The 21,666-nt window shown below is 35.7% G+C and overlaps 1 protein-coding gene across 1 annotated transcript in view; it reads right to left on the bottom strand.

Annotated features, from left to right (window-relative positions):
* FAF1 (Fas associated factor 1) overlaps positions 1–21,666 on the bottom strand; it is a 498,603-nt gene that overhangs the window by 228,720 nt on the left and 248,217 nt on the right. The gene's annotated exons all lie outside the window — the stretch shown is intronic.

Raw genomic sequence — 21,666 nt, 5'->3', positions numbered from 1 at the left:
CGTCCATGGGATTTTCCAAGCAAGAGTACTGGAGTGGGGTACATTGCCTTCTCCATTATTACCTGAGGGCTATCCATTAATATATTATTTAGGCCCTTCCCCCAAAGAAGATATAGTACTGATAGTTTTTATTTTAAATAAGATAAAAGTTGAAAACTATTTTTTTCAACATTTAATATTATACTTTGAAACTACTTATCTATTTATAGCCATACCACACAGCTTGTGGGATCTTCTCCACCAGGGATTGAACCTGAACCCACAGCAATGAAAGCATGGAGTCTTAACCACTAGACCGCCAGGGAATTCCCAATACTTTTTAACTTTAACGGAGAGGACACAAGTAATTATCAGAATGAAGTACTGGAAGGTTAAACTCTTATTCAGTAATTATCATATCCTTTTTTAGCTTTTTTCTCTAAACAGGTTACAAAAATTCTCTTTCATTCCATATTTCCAAATACATGATCAAATCATTAAAATGACTAGATCATCCATCTTAGCTAACTCTTCATGTAAATTCTGAGATTAACATATTGTAACAGTGAAACTAATTTTGAAATGTTGCACATAAGACATTCTATAATACGATTTCCATGTGGAAAAGAAGCAGCGTTCATTCATGTTTTTAAAACGCAGAAGGCTGAAATATCACGTTGTCCAATTACAGCATTTCTGTATCACATTACTGTTTATTATACATAAGCATATCTAAGTTACACTTCCAGTGAAATGGAGAAATATATTCACTGGGGAAAGAAAGAAACAAAACAAAACCTGGAACTCAATCTATTTTTATCTCTAATATACACCTGTGAAAAAAAGACTTAGTAAATGAGAACTGTGAAGCTTGGGGGCATGGCTTGATCCCCACTCAATTCAAACGAACAGCTTTTCCCCCCAAGATTCTTAGCAATGGCCAGTCTACCATGCAGTATTTTGTTTATGGTCAGTCATATCAAGTTTGGACATTTTCGCTAGTCATTATTAACCCAACAATTTAACAAAATGCAACTGGACTAACCTCTTACCACCTGCACTAGCTAAGACTATTCTGTCATGCTTAAACATTAGTGCTCTTAAGAGGAAAGGTGTTCCATAAAGCCAAAGTATTATTATTATTGTTTATTAATAAAAGAAAGGGAGAGGACAGAAGATGGGAGTATGAGGAAACTTTAAGCCACAAGTCAAAAAATTCCTTTCTTAGAGTTAGTTTTAATTATGTTGTCTAGAGACACCAAGGGTCAGCAGTTATTCTTGGAAGGCGGAGGGGAAGGCAGGGCAAATATTTACATCTGTTGGAAAGGTGGCAAGGCTACCTCTGCATTGGAGAATATACACAAATACTATGAGTTGAATATATAAACGAGTAACTCTGGAGTGGAATTCCTTAAATTCCATCTTAATTCCAAAACATAACAATACGGTATTATGAAATAAACAGTATTTTTCTTCTTTCATTAACTCATCTGTAACTGCACTGAATGAATAACATTCCTTTGCTATTCTAAGCCTGAAAAGCATGTTCTGGCTATAGTGTTATGTTGGTATAAAGCACAACGCCAGACTGATGTGCTGAACAAAAGTGATCAAAGTTAGAGTAATGTTAGCCATTGCACAAGTATTTGGCTTCATTGTTCTCCCCAGAATGACATCTGTTAAGCAACTTGTCATAGAACAAACTGGTTAATGCAGAAAGAACTTGGCTGAGAGGGTACAACATAAAGCATATTAGGCTAATGTTTGACTGTTTCAATGGAAAAGCTAAGTTCACAGTGTTTCTGAAATTAAGCCAAAAGAATCTTGTGCTAAACCATAATCACTAAACAATATACCTGAAAACAAATTAGTTTTTCGAAAATAATTTCATGTTTATCAGTGCTAAAATCATAGGAAGATTTTACCAGTATATGGAAGAAAGACAAATGATAAGATAGCAAAAGTACAAAATGAGTGATGGTTTTATAAATATAGATAAAAATATTCTTTTGTCTTTATTGATGGCTTTAAATTTTCAGTGACATTCCTGCAGGAAAGAAAAAATCAGAAATATATACAAAATAAAAATTGTTCTTTTAAAAAATTAGTATTCTAGGAAAGCTGAAGGACAAAATATACCTAATTATAAAACGACACAGATGGATTTAAGGTCATCATGAATCAAATGCAGGACAGAGTTTTCTCAGAGAGAGAAGGATGAAGGAATGGAGGAAGGAGAAAGCAAAGACTTAAGGCAAGGGGAGAAGTGAAGGGCGGGAGACGGGGGAAGGTTGAGATTGATTGATTTGAGAGATTTAAGAGCTCTTCAGAGACGCAGAAAGAACACACACACAGACTAAGTTGCTGTAGCTGGCATGCTCAGCTGCCATTACTGTGCTACTTCTGCTGGAGTTTCATCTTTAGAGATTTGTGTTAAATTCCAGTTAAGGACAAGTGGCACTTCACAGGGTAACATTTCCTAAGGGCCCTTTTGTCTTACATACTTTCTTTGATCAGCTTTGGCTCAAGATCATTCTGAATCTTCATAATCTTTTCAATTCTTGTTATGCATTAAGCTCTAAATCTATGAGATTTTAGGCTGCTAAACTACATAAATGTTTCAATTAGTTCTGAAAAAACTTAATGAAAGCTTTGATTACCAGCTGAACATTAAAATTATGTTACAAACTACACTGTATTTGGATCAAAGGTTCTAGATTGACAACAGATTTTCCAGAGCTTATTTTCCAGATTTTCTAAAAGAACAGTTTCATTTCTCTGCCTTCAGTTGTTTGTGACTAAGAAAAACATATTTGAATCAGATTACCCTGAAATAGTACAGAATTAATGCAGTATTGATTCATTTCCTTATTATTTGTTTTTCACTGTTAATAAACATTTATTTATATATAATAAATAATATAAGCAATGATCTCCACTTCAAACTTCATATTTCCTCACTGTGGAAACTTCAGTGATACACACAGCACTGGGAAAAAAGACTACTTTATTACAACCTGCTCAATATATAATTATATAAAGACATTCATATCCCACAAAGCTTTGAGTTCCATACATTTTTAAACAGTTTTATACTTTGGTTAAATTTTATCAGAATTTCTTAGACAGTTCCTCTTCTAAAGGCTAGATTTTGAGGTTGAGGTTTTAGATTAGCCTTAAATGACCCATTTGCATCTATTCAAACTGAAAAACATAAAAACTGGTAGACAACTTTGTCAGCTATATTTTATAGCAAAATGTTGTGAACTTTACGTTGGACACACTACTGAAAAATATTTTAAGGAAGTTTAAATTTCATTCAGGTATTATTCACGTTAAAGAAGATTCTGATAATGTTACACAAAAGTCACAAAATTTGAGTTACTGTGGCATAATACGAGACAGAAAACTAAATTTCTAGTCCCAATTCTACCCAGCTGTTATTGTGGTACCAACTGGTAGAAACTGAGACCAGTTTATTCAATATTAGAAGAGAATAAAATGAGCTCATTGCTAACTTTCTAAGCTCTAAAATTATTTGATTTTTTGGAAAAGACTGGAGTTAATCCTAGGTACAGGAAAAGAAGAGCTAAGTACATTTAAGATATGCAAGTAAAGAGGGAAAGTTTAAAACCATTAAGGCTAGAAAATGAAAGAAAAATAGTAAAGAGTTAATAAATACAACACATCAAAAAGGAAAACAGCAAATAATTTCAGTTAAGAAATCCAGACATATAATAAACATTTTAAGTGAATTTTTTTCTTGAATAAAGAAAAGTCTTAGTTTTTGCTTTTAATTATACTAAAAAGTCTTACTTTTTTTTTTTTTTTTTTTAAAGAAAAGACTCAATATATTTTCCCCTCAAGAGATCTCATTTAAAAGTAAAGCTTACTGGTTTACTTACATACTAGTTTCCCAAATAATTATTTCATCAACCAAACAGGCTAAGTGTTGCCAGAATACTAAAAGCGGAGTGATACAAAAAGTTCTATTAATTTATTTCAGCATTTAAAAAATTTTGAAATCTGGCCTATGAATTTTCACATATCAAATAGTTTAAAATAGCAAAAAGTAACATACAAAATATTGAATTGCCATGGGCTTAGAACAGTTATCAGTTTGTTAGCACTTTAGTTTCTAGATTTTCTGAATTAAGAATACCTTGACAAATGACAGCCCTTACAAAAAAGCACCCTGAAACTACATACATTTATCTCCTCTTATCAATCTTAGAAGAGAAAGACCGTTGGGAATATTAGAACCTAAGCTTATTCAAATGTTAAAAGTATCAAAATCTGAACTGCAAGTAATTCACACCATCAAATGATGTTCCAGTTGAGTTTGCTAAATAATAACTGCACCAAACAAATAAGTATCTGTGTGTGATTAAGACACACAGACTAGGCTTAGTTCCAGTTTCTTAGCAATCACTGGTGCTCAGAAAGGCTTACAATAGGAAACCAATCACTTCTGATCCAGACTGGGTTTTGAACATATACTTCATATCTAAGGACTTTTTTCTTTTTTTTTTAATATACTGTACACTCGATGCAGTTGCACATGGATCTGTTTTACTATGATGCAAGTTAAAATCCTCCTAAAAATACTTCTTGAACAAAAACACTTGAAACCGGATGGTGCAAGGGGAATGAGAAGGTGGCATCAGTAATCAAATGTTAATTAGCAGGCTTTTTTCCCCTCTTCCCTCAGGGCTGGCCTGTGTTGGAGAATTCAAATCAGAAATCAATGCTCCAAGTGTTTAACTATTACTTCTTCTCATTAACCATTTAAGAGACTCAGCAATTCTTTCCTCATAAAAAAAGTAACTCAAGACATTTCTTTTTCTCAAATACCATCTTTCCAGAAAACAATGAAGATATTGTTTGAAGAAAACTATAAAATTGGTGGCTTTCAATCAGGCTTTGGACTGCATTTTGTTCTATTAAAACATTTTTTTGGCTGTAGCTGAATTCTTCATTCCAACAACTGTAACTAAGTTTTGCTTTGTAACATACTTTAAAACTTATTTCACTTCTTACTTGTCTATAAAGAAGTCTGACAACTGGCATCTTAAGCAATTACTGGGAATGATGACAATAAAGCTAACCAAATATGGAAACTAGTTTGAATGCATATAGTTAGATGGATTTTATCCAGCCTGATAAACTATCATGGATAAGATTTAACACTTTCAACATGGTTATACTCATAATATCCTATTCTAAAAGTTTGGTGTGGGTGAAAACGATACAAAAATTGCAGTGGTAGGTCATAAAATAAACGAACTAATGGTCATAAAGTTATTAAAATTAATTCATATCTTTATATATATATATATATATATACACACACACATATGTATATATATTTAGTGTTCTTGCCTGGGGAATTCCATGGATAGAGGACCCTGAAGGGCTATAGTCCATGTGGTCACAATGAGTCAGACATGACTAAGTGACTAACATATCTATCTATCTATCTATCTATCTATCTATCTTTAGTTAAAGGGTAAGCCTGGATTTTAAGAAAAGAGAACTTGTAAAGAGTGAAGAAAATGTTTATAAATGGCCAAGGTTAAGTATGTTTCACAAATAGAAAAGATGCTAAATTTTAAGACTTTTGGGGGGCAAAAAAGGTTTAGAGAAATTGTGAAGTTATAGAAGTTGAAGTTATAAACAACAACAACACTACAAAGGGGAACAATCATTTTTCTGCATTTGTGACTCTCAGTGTGTGGTGCCTGATACTAATACAAATAGTATTAGTATCACCTGGAAACTATTAGAAATGAAACTCCAGGGAATCCACCTAAGGCCTAGTACACTGGAAATGCTAGGACCCAACAGTATATGTTCTAACAAGCATTCTAGGTAACTCTTACCAAGATTTGAGAGTTACAGGCTCTCCTAGATGGCCATGCCTTTCTAATTTACTGATTCTAGAGTTCTTTAAACTCCTGCCTGAGGTAGCTAGTCCTTTTGAGAATGAACATGATTAATAATGATTTGTTATAGAAATTCTAGAAATGCTATCACTTTTATGATGATAAAGTAATTATTTTTTATGAAACGAGATGCCAGTCCAGGTTCAATGCACGATGCTGGATGCTTGGGGCTGGTGCACTGGGACGACCCAGAGGGATGGTATGGGGAGGGAGGAGGGAGGAGGGTTCAGGATGGGTTCTTAAATTTGTAAGGAATATATTAAATTTAAAAAAAAAAAAAAAAGAAAAAAAAAGAAAGTAATGAGAGATGGTACTATGTCACTACAGACTCCACAACACTGACATAATTGATAAATAGTAATCTTCATCACTGAAAATCTGTGTTAATCTTCAGTTCTTCTGCCTTAAGATTAAGTGTTATTGCTTTTTGGCTATAATATATATTTGGGCATTGCAATAAAACTGCAAATCCACAATAAATGATCTATTGGTCATACTAAATAAACTTAGAAGGCACCTGTACCTGTCAGTTGAACTGAGGAAATGCCCCTGAACACCAGAGAACTGTTTGAAGCAAAGGAAAGACTAAACAGTTTCTGGTTTGTTTTTTTGGTCTCTCTCATAGGCAAGCTGAAATAAGACCCACAGGAAAAACAGTGGGAGGTTAACCTCATATCAGTCAGTAAAGACCTTATCCTAGAAGATAATATTTCCTCTCTGTACCTTGTGGAAACAGTGAGAGTGAAATCTTTCCAACAATAGACTAATAGATACCAGAGAGGTGAATGTTTTTTATTGTCCTCAATGAATAACACATCAGTCACTCATTAAATGCTCTTAAAATTTCTCCTTTTAAAATGAAGTAAATTAATTTAAAAATTCTTCCATGAAGAAAAACACTAAGTAAAAAGTCAATCTTAGGAATAATGGAGTAATTACAAGAACATTTTAAGGAGTCCTATTTAAATCTTAAAATGTTTTGTTAAAGTTCAATTTTATGTACAACTTTAAAAATTGGTCACATAAATCAAGAAATACTTGTATATCAGGAACACTGATTTTTAAGTCTGAACTTTAGTAGATAAACCATTTGCTATGTATGTCAGAAGCATTATACGAGTTAATGTTTAAAGACATAATCATACATGTAAGCCAAATATTTAACTACAAAGATATTCACTGCAGTCTGTTTATTATTACACACACACAGACACACAATTGGCACAAATTTAATATCTGATAATGAGATAGTTAAATAAATAAATACCATGCAGCCATTAAAACAATGATGTAGAACTAGGGTCAGCAAAGTGCAGCCTATAGGCCAAATTCAGCCTGCTGTTTGTTTCTATAAACGAAGTTGTATTGGAACACCGCTACCTCCATTTGTTTACATACTGTCTGTGGATGCTTTTGGCACTACCATGAGGGCAGACTTAGTAGATGCAACAGAGATCATACGCCCTGCAATGCCTGAAATATTTATTATCTAGCCCTTTTTAGAAAAAGTTTACTGACCCTACCTAGAAGAATATTTAATAACATATAAAGTTTTTACCTATTAAAGAAAAACCAAGTTACAAAATTATGCTCATTTCTATTTATTAAGCTATACACATATATATACAAAAGTGAAAAGTGAAAGTGTTAGTTGCTCACTCGGACTCTTTGCGACCCCATTAACTGTGGCTCCCCCAGGCTCCTCTGTCCATGGAGTTCTCCAGGCAAGAATGCTGGAGTGGGTTGCCATTTCCTCCTCCAGGGGATCCTCTCTCACCAGGGATCAAACCCGTATCTCCTGTATTGGCAGGAAGATTCTTTACTGCTGAGCCACCAGAGAAGCCCACCTGACACATGACTGTAACATGTAAGAATTTTCCGTTAAGACCATTTACACTTACTCTAAATGGTGAGCATTATACGGTAACAAAAGTGATCAACCAAGGTTACTCTCTCTTGTAACTGAGCCTTTTTATACCTGTTGCGCTGTAACAGGCAATGAAGAGCAGTTACAGGCTGTCAATTTTGTACTGCAGAGGAAGGACAACTACAAGATCTGTGACTTACTGTTTCAGTGACTGAATGCTGCCTTCACAGTAAGAGGGCAGTTCCTGGTGTCACACATAGCTGGGAAGAAATAGCAAGATAAAACATACTCAAGGAAAATAAGTCAAGGTAAAAGAAGAATACTTAAAACAGTAAAATAAACTTTATCGTGTGAGGGTTGGCAAAAACTTCCTTGTATAAACTTTTGCTGAATGCCTTCTGAGTTTCTACCCAACACTAATGTTAAGACTTTTGTCTGGAATAAAAATATAGGAAGACTGCTGCTTCTACTTTGTCTATATACAGTAAACAAATCAATTATGTCCTGTCTTGTTATTCAAGTATTTCCTTCTCTCAACAACTGGGCACTGTCACCAATCCCTCTTCTGTGCTTTGGATCTGGACAAGTGAAACTCTGATTAGATATTTATTTGCAACCTCATTAAGTTCTAAAATGAAATTTCATCTATAGGGAAGATGACACAGGGCAATGCTATTAATCTATTCTGCCAATTTGTTTTTCATAGAACTATATTTTCTTTTAAATTTTACACACAGATAGATTAAACTATTTGCCTTGCAAATGTCATTCACTTAGTTAATGCCTAAATCAGGATGATAATGTAAATTTAGAAATATCTTTTTAATCTATTTCTTGTTAAGAAATTTTTTTTCCCTTTAAAGAACCAATGCCTCTATAGAAACTTCAAAATTTTTTCAGATGCTGGCAATCTTACAGTTTTGGTGAAGACTCATCTTTATATTATGATAAAGACTGTGTGTATCCTCCCCCACTCTGGTAGCACCAACAATGATGCTTAGACATAATGTTTATGTTTGCTTTGCTGCTTTCTGTTGCCTATCCAGGACTTTGTCTTTCTCTGAGACGCTGAAAAAAGTGGTGGGAACTATCAGCAATGGAACCTCAGTCTATAATCAGGTCTCTTATAATTTTATCTTTTCTTGTTAACAAAAAAATTCAAAAAACAAAGACAACAAAGAGACTTAGTGTTGGGGTCTGCCATGAATACTAAAGTGCCTGGGGGTGTGGCTCATCAAGGGAAAATAAACCATTCAAGTCACCCACATCAAGGAGAAAGTTTGGGAACAACTAGGCCAGTGTTTGCATTTGGGGCCCTGGAGTCAGGAGACTTACATTTCCCTTCCCTCTGCTTAACCAAGGCACCAGAGACAACCTATTTAACCTCTCCTTCTGGAAATATTAAGCAATCATCAAAGAACAGCTCTGTGAAATATTTTAAAATGTGTCTAGTCAGGTTTTCTGATTTTAACTTGCTATTTTCCAAGATCAGCTTAATGCTGTCATTACTTTCTCTGAGAGAAATGTGGGTGGAAAGGCAGGAAGTATATCTTAAGAAAAGTAGCTGCCTTGGCCAAGAGCAAAGTTACAGTAAGAGCATGGCCATCAAAATCACAAACCTAGTTAATTTTAGATGAATGAGGAAGAGTTAGAAACTGGTTCCAAATAACAATTTAATTAAACCTTTCAAAGTGAATTGACATCATGAATGAAAATCTAATACAGTACAATAAACTTTAAGGACTGACGATGCCAATGCTCAGATGCTCCATACAGTTGGTTTTTAATTAAGGAAGTTAAAATCGCACCCCAACGATTTCACTGTTAGGACTGACCCTGAAATGTAAATGTAATTATTTTATAAAAAATAAAACAGGGATACCTTAGCATCATCTCTTAATGTATTAAAATCAGAAAATCTTTAATCACATGATTTATTAAATAAACAGGCATTCTAAACAAACAGCCTGAAGTCTCCTGTTTAAAAAAAAATTTACTCCTATTTATTCATTAACAAAGCTATTGCTTAGCTCATCCCTGCCATAACCTACTCTATTCAAAACCATATGGGAAAGGACATTAAAAAACCGCCACAAACCATGGACTTCTGGTATTAGTGCTACACATTGCATACCCCTATTCATTATTCTACCTCCCTTGTTTAATCTATCATTAAGATTCAGTGACCCTACACTAAATTTAAAGCAGATCCTTCCTTCCTCCCATGCCTAAATTCACATACTTTTCTAGTTGGGGATGCCCTCAAGTATTAACAACTCTACGGGGTTTCTCTAATCTCAGCTCTGAACTATGTCATGCTATAGAACCAAGAAATTGCTGTTTTACATCTCTAACTATGAAGACTTCCATAAAAAAGGACCATATAATTTACTTAATAAGATAAAGGGAGAAAAATCACCATTTAATAAGTATTTTTTTTTCATTGAATATAGTAGAAAAGGTACATGGAGACATTATTATACACTGTGTTGTCTTAAAAGTGAATAATACTTCAACTGTATTCATCACAGAATTTAGAGTTTTAAATAATGATGAAAATGTTAGGGATTGACTATCTTAATAAATGGAAAAAACATTGTTTAAATGTATAATTGATAAAATAATCATTTTGGGGGCAAAGAGATTTCAAGAAATTAAGCACTATAATATTTCTAGGACATATTCAATTTCATTTTCAAATTACAAACAAAATATCTAGCATACAGTGTGGCAAAATAAGGGATAAGGAATTGTGTATATGATAGCCTACCAGCTGCTAAGAGAACTTTCTGTGATGACAGAAATGTTCTGTATCTGTCCTATCCAATAGGGTGGCCACGAGCCCCACGTGGCTACTGAGCACTTAAAACACACCTAGTGTGACTAAGAAAAATGACTTCAAATTTCATTTCACTTTAATTAATTTAAATTTACATATGTGGCTCGTAGTTACCCTATTGGACAGTGGATTAAGAAGGTAGAGAACATAGACCCACACAAAAATATACCGTTGATGTTTACTATACTATATATAGGGCTTCCCTGGTGGCTCAGTGGCAAAGAATCCATCTGCCAATGCAGGAGACATGGGTTTAATCCCCCGGTGGGGAAGATTCCCTGGAGAAGCAAATGGCAACTCACTTCTGTATTCTTGCCTGGGGAATCCCACGGACAGAGGAGCCTGGCGGGCTACAGTCTATAGGGTCACGAAAGAATCAACACAACTTAGCGACTAAACAACAACAACAACATACTTCATATAAAATATATACTATATGTACCTACTGTATATTTAAACATGCTTTAACACATTATTTCCTTACAGTCTTTTAGCCATAGAGGTAGAAACACTGTGCTAAACTGATTTTTTACTTATTCTTTTACTATTTTTAATAGGAACTATATGCATTAGTACCACAAAATTGAAAGAGTAATAATAGAATACATATAATCATAACCTGAAAAAAAGAGCAATAATAAAATACAAAATAATTAAATATCAAAGATAGTAAAAATACACTGTAGTTAAAGAAATAAGTTTATAACTCACATAACTGCCACATTATATTGGTCTAATTATTCATCAATTCATGCATTCATTTACAAAACAGTTACCAGGGAACAACTACAATGATGTAGATGTGACTAAAATAATTCATGTTAACTGTGCATCTGGCGGTTTTATTTTATTTAAGTGAGTGATGATTCAAACTTAATCATTCTTTTGGGAGGAACTCATACCAGCAGAGTGGGAAAGACAGGTGTAATGAATGCCATAACAGTACCAGTCTCACACTCTGTCCCTTATTGACTCAGTAAGTTCTTACCAGCATCTATCACTTAAGTCATTACAACGTAACAAAGAAAGTGGTGGACAGACAAGATGCAGACTTTCACACTCCCTTAAGGAACCAAATCTAGTTGGGAAGAAAATGTGTAAATAGTTATGTACAACACAAATACACTTGTTACAGGATTTTTATTTTAAAGCTAAGATTTTTATTTTAAAAGTGAATAACTGAACATATGAGTTAAAAATTACAGATGGGACTGAGAGTTAAGATATACACATAAAACTCTTGCCTCCTTACAAAAAGCACTTCATTCCTTATATTAAGTGCTAAAAATTAGGGTGTCAGTAAAAAAATATTTTAAAAGAAATACGTAATCTACTGCTAACAAAGTGCTAGGAGAATCTCTCACTGGACTTATAAGCAACAGATATACATGTTCTAGTTTAACAACATTCAATGAGTGCTAATAATTCATGACCATTCATTTAGTTGGCTACACAGTCAACAAATATTTATTGAGTGTCTACTAAGAGGAAGGCACTATTTTGTAGTGGTTACTGAGAAAACAAAGTCTCTGCCTTCACGGAGCTTACATTCATTCTATATAGTAGGTGCATAGTGAAGGGAGTAGTGAGAAAGGACAGAGAAAGAAATGTGAATATATAAACAAGATAATTTCAGAATTAGGTTAAGTTCTATGAAGAACGATATTAGAATCCTTATAGTCATTCTCTATTTCTTGGACAGGTTGAATCCTGAATGAGAAGGTACAAATCCCAGAAAGAATGTTCCAGGCAGAGAAAACATGAAATGCAAAGGTTCTGTGAGATGTTTTACATATATGTATATATTCTCTAACTCTTACTATCAACTTCAATGATGCTTTTATTTTCTTTACAGAAAATGCAACTGAGGATAATAACTCTTCAAGTAAGAACCAGAAGCAAAACTCAAAAGGAAAATTATGGGACATCGAGGCATTTTATCTTTTTTAACTACTTATGATATTTTCCTCCAAAACTGAAACTAGAAAAGTTTTCCAGTCCATCATTACTCCACCCCTATTCCTTACCAAAGAAATGTTACCCACACTTTCACTTACTTGGCTAACCCTTCCTTCACAGATTTGGGACATGCATCAGTTCAACTAAATAAACACAAATCCCAAATTACTGTCAGGTATAAATTAATAAAGTTTATTATACTAATACTAATTCAAAGGGATATTTCAGAGTTCTGATCAAAGATTCCCTGTCTTCAAACACAGTTGGTGTTGTTTGTATGTTTTGCTTAAGTGGAAAAGATATTACCATGCATTCCAAAATAAATGGCAAGTGCATTTGATCATATTTTATTTTTGTCATGTTTCACTGCACTACACCAGTAGTGAATAAATTTGAGGATGTCTAGTTTTGAAAATGTGGCAGTCTAGTAATCACATCCAATGAAAGGCAGTTATTTCAGAGCATCATTCCCTGACCATCTCCAACATTACCATTACTTCCTCATGATGTATATTGAAAAAGGTGATGGGAATAGTTGTTGTTAAAGCACAGCTAGATCCGCATCATTCGGGCATTTTAAAGTAGATCAAGTAAACCTTCTATACTTGTTTATGCTTAAGGTTCTTTCAATCACTCATTCATTCAAAAAACATTTGCTGAGCGCTTTCTAAGTTATGAACAGGCTTCCTTGATGGCTAAGATGGTAAAGAATCTGCTCGCGATGCAGGACATGTAGGTTCAAACCCTGGGTTGGGAAGATTCCCCTGGAGAAGGAAATGGCAACCCACTCTAGTATTCTTGCCTGGAAAATCCCATTGACAGAGGAGCCTGGCAGGCTACAGTCCATGGGTCACAAAGACTCAGACACGACTGAGTAACTATCAAAGTTACAAACTCTTTGTCACTAGAGCAGCCTTCTCAAACACAAGTATCTAGAAAAGCAGACAAAAGACGAGTGAAATGTGATGGGCAAAGGGCATTCAGCTTTAGTTCTGAGGAAGCAATATTCAGGTGTTGAGGACTATGGCAAACCAGACAGCATGCCTCTTGAAGGAGGCAGCTCTGCTGCTGCTGCTAAGTTGCTTCAGTCGTGTCCGACTCTGTGCGACCCCATAGACAGCAGCCCACCAGGCTTTGCCGTCCCTGGGATTCTCCAGGCAAGAACACTGGAGTGGGTTGCCATTTCCTTCTCCATTGTGTGAAAGTGAAAAGTGAAAGGGAAGTCGCTCAGTCGTGTCCGACTCTTCGCGACCCCATGGACTGCAGCCTACCAGGCTCCTCCATCCATGGGATTTTCTAGGCAAGAGTACTGGAGTGGCTTGCCATTGCCTTCTCCGGGAGGCAGCTCTACTCCAGAACAATTCATTACTGCAACAGAAACTCCGGGGTTCAGTATTGTTGAATTTTCTGATTCTTCGACAAAAGCCCGAAGCCAGGAATCCCATAATGTTTTGCTTTATCTTGAAATGTCAAGCTTTCAAACTTTTAAATGTTGGCAACCAGTTCAAATTTAAAACACTCTGGGACAAAAACAGAGAGCTGAACAAAACAGTGTTGTATTTAGTAGTTGGCAGTTGCAAACTCTGCAAGAGAGATATGAAGATCGAGGTGATACTCTTGCCTTTACGAAAGTCACAGCCCAATGAACATCTGTCACACTCAGAAACAAACACTCATGGTACAATGTAATAATTATAATGCTAAAGATATCAATAAAGTATTAGGAAGGTAGAGAAGAGACAACTATAACAGCTGTAACTATCATTTATTGAGTGCCAAGGCACTGATTCGGAGAAGGCAATGGCAACCCACTCTAGTACTCTTGCTTGGAAAATCCCATGGGTGGAGGAGCCTGGTAAGCTGCAGTCCATGGGGTCGCGAAGAGTCGGACACGACTGAGCGACTTCCCTTTCACTTTTTACTTGCATGCGTTGGAGAAGGAAATGGCAATGCACTCCAGTGTTCTTGCCTGGAGAATCCCAGGGACGGGGGAGTCTGGTGGGCTGCCGTCTATGGGGTCGCACGGAGTCAGACACGACTGAAGCGACTTAGCAGCAGCAGCAGCAGCAAGGCACTGATTACCCATTTTGCGTGTGTTACTACATTTCATGCTCATATCAACTCTGTGTATACAGAAATGACTATATTAAAGTGGCAGACCCAGATTTGAACTCCATTCTTTCCAACTGTAAAAATGTGTTTTTGTCCTACCATATTACACCAGTACCCACTGCTCTAAATAAAAGTCTTAGTTTCTAAAGATCAACCACATGAACATATGAAAATGAAAAAAATTACTTTTTCACCCATTCTACCTCATTCCAGAAAAAAAGAGAAATCTTTTTTCTTTTCAATTTAATAATCACACTGGAAGATACTTATAAAATGCATTCTTTAAGATGTAATTTTTAGATATTAACATTTGAGTTGTAATATATTTGCATGATTAAGTTTTATCGAAAATGCTGAGATTCCAGTGTTTGAAGAATTACATGTACTCAATATGCAATAAAATTTATGAATTTATTTAGCAGATATTCAAATAGTACTTACAGGCACTAATCTAAGTACTTTGTAAATGTTAACTATTTTCATGATTTTTCTTTTATAAACCATTTTACTGAAGTATGATTAAAATATAAAAAGCTATAATAATATACACAACTTGATGAATTAAACCTGAGAAACTATCACCAGAATTTACGCCATAAATCCATCCATCACCCCCAAAAGTTTCCTCCCACCCTCTTTATTTATTATCATTAGAATTACCATTCAGTTCAGTTCAGTCGCTCAGTCGTGTCCAACTCTTTGTGACCCCATGAATCACAGCATGCCAGGCCTCCCTGTCCATCACCAACTCCCAGAGTTCACCCAAACTCATGTGCATAGAGTCGGTGATGCCACCCAGCCATCTCATCCTCTGTCGTCCCCTTGTCCTCCTGCCCCCAATCCCTCCCAGCATCAGGGTCTTTTCAAATGAGTCAGCTCTTCACATCAGGTGGCCAAAGTCTTGGAGTTTCAGCTTCAACATCAGTCCTTCCAATGAACACCCAGGACTGATCTCCTTTAGGATGGACTGGTTGGATCTTCTTGCAGTCCAAGGGACTCTCAAGAGTCTTCTCCAACACCACAGTTCAAAAGCATCAATTCTTCGGCGCTCAGCTTTCTTTATAGTCCAACTCTCATATCCATACATGACCACTGGAAAAACCATAGCCTTGACTAAACAGACCTTTGTTGGCAAAGTAATATCTCTGCTTTTTAATATTTTCTGATAAAAACATTTGACATAAGATCCACCCTCTTGGCAAAATTTAAGTATATAATACAGTACTGTTAACTACAGACACTGTGTTTTACTCTAGATCTCTAGGATTTATATATTCTGTATAACTAAAACTTCATATACTTTCACTAATGCCTTCCCATTTCCTTCTTCCTCCAACATCTAGCAACCACCATTCTATTTTCTGTTTCTATAAATCTGATTATCTTAGATTCCTCATATAAGTAGTATCATGGAGAATTTGTCCTGTGTCTATTTCACCTAGCACACTGTCCTCCAGATTCATCCATGTTGCTGCAAATGGCAGCATTTTCTTCTTTATTAAGGATGAATAATATTCCATTATAGTTATATTTTATCTTTATTATTTATTTATTTTTAATAATTTACAAATAAATTACTATTTAGTTTATTCATCTAGAGATAAGGCATCTGAGGCACAGAGATGATATGTAACTTAACCAAAATCACGTAACAGTAAGTTCCGGAGGCAGTATTCTGGTCCAGGCAGTCTGGCTCAACAATCCATACTTTTAACCACTATGCTCTTCTGCCTTTCTACATTTTATTCCAGTAATGATATATTGAAAAGGGCACTAAACTAAACACTACAACATATACTTGGTCTAAAGTAAAATTAACAATGTGAATCAAGGGTGGCAGTATCACTGTAGTTTAACCATTACTATACACATTAACTCAGAGAAGGCGATGGCACCCCACTCCAGTACTCTTGCCTGGAAAATCCCATGGACGGAGGAGCCTGGTAGGCTGCAGTCCATGGGGTCGAGAAGAGTCAGACACAACTGAGAGACTTCCCTTTCACTTTTCACTTTGATGCACTAGAGAAGGAAATGGCAACCCACTCCAGTGTTCTTGCCTGGAGAATCCCAGGGACGGGGGAGCCTGGTGGGCTGCCATCTACGGGGTCACACAGAGTCGGACACGACTAAAGTGACTTAGCATTAGCATACACATTAACTAATCACCACTAATTTAATAAATACTAAGATAACCTGACTTGGAAACTACTATAATATCATTAAGATAATGATACAGAAAGAAAAATGTTTACTTTTTGAGTAATTAAGGAAATGCATATTGAAACAAACACCATTCACACCTTTCAGTTCAGTTCAGTTGCTCAGTCATGCCCAACTCTGTGACCCCATGACATGCAGTATGCCAGGCTTCCATGTCCATCACCAACTCCTGGAGCTTGTTCAAAGTCATGTTCATTGAGTTGGTGATGCCATCCAATCATCTCATCCTCTGTTGCCCCCTTCTCCTCCAGCTTTTAATCCTTCCCAACATCAGTGTCCCTTCCAATGAGTCAGTTCGTCACATCAGGTGGCCAAAGTATTCGAGCTTCAGCTTCAGCATCAGGCCTTCCAATGAATATTCATGATTGATTCCCTTTAGAATTGACTGGGTTTTATCTCCTTGCAGTCCAAGGGACTCTCAAGAGTTTTCTCCAACACCACAGTTCAAAAGCATCAATTTTTGATGCTCAGCTTTCTTTATGGTCCAACTCTCATATCTATACATGACTACTGGAAAAACCATAGCTTTGACTAGACTCACCACTGTCAGTAAAATAATATATCTGCTTTTTAATATGCTGTCTAGGTTTATTATAGATTTTCTTCCAAAGAGCATGCATCTTTTAATTTCATGGCTGCAGTCAGCATCTGCAGTGATTTTGGAGCCCAAGAAAATAAATCTGTCACTGTTTCCACTGTTTCCCCATCTATTTGCCATGAAGTGATGGGACCAAATGTCATGATCTTTAGCAGTTCAATGTTGAGCTTTAAGCCAATTTTTTCCCTCTCCTCTTTCACTTTCATCAAGAAGCTCTTTAGTTCTTCACTTTCTACTATAAGGGCAGTGTTATCTGCCTATCCAAGGGTATTGATATTTCTCCCAGCAATCTTGATTCCAGCTTGTGCTTTATCCAGTCCGGCATTTCGCATGATGTACTCTGCACAGAAGTTAAATAAACAGGGCAGCAATATACAGCCTTAATGCACTCCTTTCTCAATTTGTAACCAATCTGTAGTTCCATGTCTGGTTCTAATAGTTGTTTCTTGACCTGCATACAGATTTCTCAGGAGGCACGTAAGGTGGTTTGGTGTGCCCATCTCTTAAAGAACTTACCACAGTTTGTTGTGATCCACACAGTCTAAGGCTTTAGCATAGTCAATAAAGCAGAAGTAGATGTTTTTCTGGAACTCTCTTGCTTTTTCTATGATGCAACAGATGTTGGCAATTTGACCTCTGGTTCCTCTGCTTTTTCTAAATTCAGCTTGAACATCTGGAAGGTCTCGGTTCATGTACTTTTGAAGACTCGCTTAGAGAATTTTGAGCATAACTTTGCTAGCCTGTGAGATGAATGCAATTGTGTGGTAGTTTGAGCATTCTTTGGCATTGCCTTTCTTTGGAACTGGAATGAAAACTGACCTTTTCCAGTCCTGTGGCCACTGCTGAGTTTTCCAAATTTGCTGGCATATTGAGTGCAGCACTTTCACGCATCATCTTTTAGGATTTGATAGCTCAACTGGAATTCCATCACCTCCACTAGCTTTGTTCGTAGTGATGCTTTCTAAGGCCCACTTGACTTCGCATTCCAGGATGTCTGGCTCTAGGTGAGTGATCACACCATCGTGATTATCTGGGTAATGAAGTTCTTTTTTGTACAATTCTTCTGTGTATTCTTGCCACCTCTTCTTAATATCTTCTGCTTCTGTTAGGTCCATACCATTTCTGTCCTTTATCGTGCCCATCTTTGCATGAAATGTTCCCTTGGTATCTCTAATTGTCTTGAAGAAATCTCTAGTCTTTCCTATTCTATTGTTTTCCTCTATTTCTTTGCATTGATCACTGAGGAAGGCTTTCTTATCTCTCCTTGCTGTTCTTTGGAATTCTGCATTCAGATGGGTATATCTTTCCTTTCCTCCTTTTCTTTGTCCTTCTCTTCTCAGCTATTTGTAAGGCCTCCTCAGACAACTATTTTGCCTTTTTGTATATCTTTTTCTTGGGGATAGTCTTGATCATTGCCTCCTGTACAATGTTACAAAGCTCTGTCCATAGTTCTTCAGGCACTCTGTCTATCAGATCTAATCCCTTGAATCTATTTGTCACTTCCACTGTATAATCGTAGGATATTTGATTTAGGTCATACCTGAATGGTCTAGCAGTTTTCCCTACTTTCTTCAATTTAAGTCTGAATTTTGCGATAAAGAGGTCATGACCTGAGCTACATTCAGCTCCTGGTCTTGTTTCTGCTTATATAGAGCTTCTCCATCTTCGGCTGCAAAGAATATAATCAGTCTGATTTCAGTACTGACCATCTGGTGATGTCCATGTGTAGAGTCTTCTCTTGTGCTGTTGGAAGAGGATGTTTGCTATGACCAGTGCATTCTCTTGGCAGAACTCTACTAGCCTTTCCCCTGTTTCGTTTTGTAGTCGAAGGCCAAATTTGCCTGTTACTTCAGTTATCTTTTGATGTTCTACTTTTGCATTCTATTCCCCTATGACGAAAAGGACATCTTTTTTTGGTGTTAGATTTATAAGGTCTTGTCGGTCATCATAGAACATTCAACTTCAGCTTCTTTGGCATTAGTGGTTGGGGCATAGACTTGGATTACTGTGATATTGAATGGTTTGCCTTGGAAATGAACAGAGATCATTCTGTCATTTTTGAGACTGCACCCAAATACTGCATTTTGGGCTCTTTTGTTGACTAGGAGGGCTATTCCATTTCTTCTAAGAGATTCTTGCCCACAGGAGTAGATATGGTTATCTGAATTAAATTCAATCATTCTGGTCCATTTTAGTTCACTGATTCCTAAAATGTTGATGTTCACTCTTGCCACTCCTGTTTGACCACTTCCAATTTACCTTCATTCATGGACCTAACATTTCGGGTTCCAATGCAATATTGTTCTTTTCAGCACCGGACTTCACTTCCATCACCAGTCACGTAGACAACTGGGCATTTTTTTCGCTTTGGCTCTGTCTCTTCATTCTTTCTGGAGTTACTTTTCCACTCTTCTCCAGTAGCATACTGGGCACCTTCCAATCCGTGGTGTTCATCTTTCACTATCATATCTTTTTGCCTTTCAATTAGGAAAACAACTAAAAATACTGATATAACCCACTGTTTGCTATGAATACAATGTAACACACATACTTAATAGTGCTGATGGGTGAAGAAGTAGCAAAGCTTTTTTGAGGGGGGCAATCTGGCAATATCTATCAAAATAAAGTGAAAGCAACCTTTAACAGAAGCCACTGCATTTCTAAGTAGCTATTTTAGAGAAATCCACACAACTCACAAAGTAGGACTGTCATCTTTTATTTTTTAGACTCCTGAGTTCATGAAAATATTATTTATTATTTTATTGTTATTTTCCATGAAAATATTATTCATGTACTTTTTGAGTAATTAAAAAAAATAACATTATGATGGAAAAACTGCTGTTTACTTCTCAATGTCAAACTTAAGGGATACTTTCTTCACCTAATTTCACATTAGTAGATTTTAAAAAGTAAGAATTATGAAACAAATCTAGGCCACATATGTAGACTACCAAATGAAAATAATTAACTTGTATTTTTTGGTAACTTAAGATGATTTGAGACAGCCACTCTCCATTCAAAATTAATACCTGACATCAGCCCCTTTCCCTTCTATAAGCAGCTTTAAACAATCCCCAACCCCACACCTTACCCTATAAGATATCTCAAAATATATAATATAAAAACTGCATTAAAAAATGGAATTTCCCCAATCTCTCATAAATCCAAATAGCATTAGCCTCATAGACAAGCATACAAGACAAACTCTATACTATGGAAATCACAATGTCATTTTTATTTAACTCATGGGTCAGGTAATGTCAAGCATATATCTAAGGGCAAATTCATTAGTCTTTGATCAGGGTATGATAGAGACTCCTTTTTAACTCTAGCCTACACATTTCATGAAATTCACTGATTTTTAAGAGTAAAAACAAGTGAGCAAGAACTAGACAAGCTGATAAAATTAGTTGCTTTCTTAAAAAATTTTTTTTCCTATGGCAGATTCTTTATCTACCATATATGATAATCAACACAGGGTACAATTCTTTGTAACTGCTAAATGTGGCAAAAAAATTACAGAGGGAAAGCAAGTCAGTTCCAATTTGTTAAACAGTGGAGTTACAAGGTTTTAAAGTATCAACTTCATTCATTTATTCCTTCATTCATACAACTAACTATTAAATGTCACATGTTCTATACATTACCACATCCCTCAGTATCCCTATTAAATATATAACATTATTTCCACTTTAAAGATGAAAAAAATGACATCTAAGGACTTGTCCAATTGATATACCTGTTTCTCCACACAGACATTTAAAAGACATTGAAAAGGTAACAGCCAAAGCTAAATTATCATCACATTCAGTCCTCTTTATTTCCAATAAATGACACTACCATGCACTCAAGTCAAGATTTCAGGAATCATCTTTCATTTTCCCCTTAATCTCACCATCCATTCCCTTTTAATCCATATTCAAAGCACGACTACTATAATCTATTAGCTGGACTATGGCAAGAACCACTTCACTAGTCTAGGTGCTTTCACTTTCGCCTTCTGCAATCCACTCTACACACAGAGCAAAAATAGTGTTAAAAACAAAAAAACAGGTCATATCATTTCTCTATTTAAAACCTCTAAAAGCATCCCATTACACTTAGAATGATTTGGTCCCAACTTACTTTTCCAAATTAATAATTTATC

The sequence above is a fragment of the Bos mutus genome, chromosome 3 (assembly GCF_027580195.1).
Source record: "Bos mutus isolate GX-2022 chromosome 3, NWIPB_WYAK_1.1, whole genome shotgun sequence".
In the NCBI taxonomy this organism is placed as follows: Eukaryota; Metazoa; Chordata; class Mammalia; order Artiodactyla; family Bovidae; genus Bos; species Bos mutus.
The sequence above is the reverse complement of the archived record's forward strand: the minus strand, read 5'-3'. Positions and strand labels throughout refer to the sequence as shown.